Genomic DNA, 3,659 nt, shown 5'->3' on the forward strand with positions numbered 1-3,659 from the left:
AACCAGCCCTTGACACAAGGCTTCTGGAGACACCATTAAAATAGTTTTTGCACTTCAGTCTTACACATCGCCTTAGATTTGGATGAGTCTTCACCACATGGTGTCTTCAATTCTCAGTCTTGTAACAAAGAAAAGGGAGTGGGCATCTTGGTGAGACACCGTAGCCAAAAGCAACTTGGGGGAGCAAAGGGTTTATTTTTGTTCTCACTTCCATATGACAGACAGTTCATCATCAAAAGCAGTCAGGGCAGAACAGGTGGGGACCTGGAGGCAGGCGCTGATGCAGAGGCTATGGAGGAGTGCTGCTTGCTGGCTTGCTCATCCTGGCTTGCTAAACCTGTCCTAGAACCCAGGACCACCAGCCCAGAGGTGGCACCACCCACAGGGGCTGGGCCCGCCCTATTTAATCATTGAGGAAATGCCATACTACTGGTTATTATGGAGGCATTTCTCAACTGAGGTTCTTTCCTTTCAGATAACTCCACTTGTTTCAAGTTGACATACAATTAGCCAGCCCATGGGGTCATTTCCCCATTATACAGATAAGGAAAGTGAGGCTCAGAGAAAGGTCAAACAAGTTGTATGGAGGCTGACAAGGGTACAAGCTGTCTAGTCACACCCAAGTGCCTCCGGAGCCCACCCCACCCCAGAAGCCAAGGAAGGCAGTATTAAGAGGGGCAGAGTCACTGTGCCGAAACTGGCTTAGGAGGCCACCGGTGTTCAGTGAGTCATATGTCCCATGAAGAGGAACTCCTGCCCTCTGTACAACTGCCTAACTCTCAATGATTTTTTTTTCAAAACCAATGTAAGAAAAAATCACCCAAACAAGGGAGTATCTCAAGAGTGATATTGAGGAGTTGGGGATTTAGCTCAGTGGTAGAGCGCTTGCCTAGCAAGTGCAAGGCCCTGGGTTCGGTCCCCAGCTCCGGGAAAAAAAAAAAAAAGTGATATTGAATGTCTTACTCCTACACTCCACACTGCTGCGCATGGCCCAGTTGACAGCAAGCTAAGATTCCTTGCTCCCTTCTCTGACTGCCTCTCCCAGGTCCCAGGCACAGTCCTTGGCTCCAGGCCCAGAACTAAAACTGAGGAATGGGGAGAAGCAGCCCTAGGTAGAATGACTCCCTAGAGTCCTGGTTCAAGAAACCAAGTAGCTCTGAGCCTAGCTACCATCGGCATTAACCTAGACGGGAAGTGCCCCATTTAAAAAAAAGTCTTTCTTGGATCATTGAAAACAGTGAGGACAGGATCTCACAGAGGCAGGAGCTGATGTAAAGACCACAGTGGAGGGCGGAGATGGATTTGAGGAGGAGAGGTCAAGACAGGGTGAGTTGGTTTGAATAGGAATGGCCTCCATAAACTTACATGAGTGAATGCTAGGCCCATAGGGAGTGGCGATATTAGGAGGTGTGGCCTTGTTGGAGTACATGTGGCATTGTTGAAGTTTGTCTTGAATTATCTTCCTTCTGCCTGCAGATCAAGGTGTATAACTCTCTCAGCTCCTTCTCCAGCACCATGTCTTCCTGCACACTGCCGTGCTTCCCCCCATGGTGATAATCTCTAACTGTAAGCCAGCCCCAAGTAAATGTTTCCCTTTAGATGAGTTGCAGTAGTTGTCTCTCTTCACAGCAATAAAACCACAACCAAGACACAGGGTTTCTCTGTGTGGCCCTGGCTGTCCTGGAACTCACTCTGTATACCAGGCTGGCTTAGAACTCAGAGATCCACCTGTCCCTACTTCCCAAGTGCTGTGATTAAATCATGTGCCACCAGGCCAGGCTTCAAGCCTGCTTTCTTAGGAAACCCGGGACTACTAGCCCAGAGGAGACACCGCCCACAGTGGGCTGGACCCTTCCACATTGATCACTAAGAAACTGCTTACATGCTTGACTATAGCCGTCTTATGGAAGTGTTCTCTTAATTGAGGTTCTCTTCTCTCAGATGATTCTAGCACATGTCAAGTTGAAACAAAAACTAGGGAGAGTATTGGCTTTGCATGTTCAAAACCTTGGATTTCAGCCCCATTGATGCTGTACATCCCTAAAGGAAGCAACGTAGAGGGTTCAAAGTTATAAACCCATCATCCTCAGTTGGTAAAAAGAAAGAAAAAAACAAAAGAAAAGGTGCCAGGCATCCTCGTGAGTACGCTCCAGTCTGAACCTCAGTTTGTCCTACTAGTCACACCCATCTCTACCAAAGCACTGCCAGTGCCCTCCTGTCCCTGTGCACTACCTGGTCACCAGGGTTTAGACAGGATTGCTTTTGTCTGATGCCCACTCACTGTCAGAGGTGGTCCACACTGTGGGGTCTGATACCATGGCTTGAAAGGGGCACTTTCTGCCTGCTCAGAACTTCCCGCAACCTGGTGGGATTCCACACCTGAGTGATGGAAATTGCTGGACAATTAGAGAGGTGCTAGAACCTGATGTAACCTGTAAGACGTGTACGTCCGACATCCATTCGACCCAGGTCCTCATTTAAGGACAAGTCCAGCATGTGCTCAACATGGAGCTGCTTGGAGTTCAGTGGGCAGAGCCAGGAGCCAGCCTCATGGTCACCTCCACACCACCCTTCGCCACAGGTTGCTGGAGGCCTCAGAAAGGCCAAGGTTACAAACCTCGGCTCTCAGTGTTCGCTCAAGGCCCTGCCCGGGTAGAATCCAAAAGGCATAGGAAACTTCGAATCTGCTTCACAGCCCAAAGGAGCCTTTTAGAATCAGACGGCTGTAACTATTGTCAGTAAGTGAAAGAGGAGTCTCTGAACTGAGGTATCCAAACCAGACTAGATGACCCATGGATGTCAGAAAAAATTACATCAGCGCTCCTCTTGGCATGTCTTTCCCTAGAAGCCAACCCTGAGCTAAGAACTTTGAGTACAAGGAGGTAATGTGGCAGGGGCGGAGTAGGCAGCTTGTCCAATGGGCAACGAAAGTCACACTTCAGTTCTGCAGAGCACTGAGAAGCTGAGGAATTTATATACCAGCTTCCACCCAGTAAGGAGTTCCTACAGGGTGTGGCGCCCATCTGTCTCTGGCACTTCTGCCCTCATGGGCAGTAAAGCCCACAGTGGCAGTCAGACACACCTGTCACACAGAGGGGAAAATCCTACAGCACACGTGACTTCCAATACACACAAGCTCCTCGGTTATCTCCGGGCAAAGCATGTAAATGAATTCCTCGGGGTGCTCTGTGGTGACAGTGACTGTCGGAAATACAATAGGTGACAAAAATATTTCTTAAATGTACTCATTCTATAAGGTAAACGGCCTTTTAAAGGTTTTATTGCAGTTATTTTTTTAACTTTTAAAAAGAGGATTTATTTTTTATTTTATATGAACCCCAGGGTCCACATAAAAACTAAATGATTTGATATGTGTCTCTAACCCCAAGAGGCTAGCTCTTATAACCCTTATCTCTCTCAGATGCTATCTTAGACTTCCCATTTGCAGTGGTATGTTTCTAGTCTATGGAAAACTCGTTGGATAGACTGATCATGTTTCCTTTATTTTGCTAAGTCGACTGCTGGGCCAATTTGAAGAGTCTGTGAGTCAGTTGTTACATAGAGGAATTTGTTATCTCTGTGACTAGAAACGGTTCCATTTCTTCCACAACCACGACTTGGATCCAAGTGAGGAAGCAATTGGTAAAACCCACTCTGAA

This window comes from Rattus norvegicus, chromosome 5 (assembly GCF_021556685.1).
Source record: "Rattus norvegicus strain SHRSP/BbbUtx chromosome 5, alternate assembly SHRSP_T2T, whole genome shotgun sequence".
NCBI classification, from domain to species: Eukaryota; Metazoa; Chordata; class Mammalia; order Rodentia; family Muridae; genus Rattus; species Rattus norvegicus.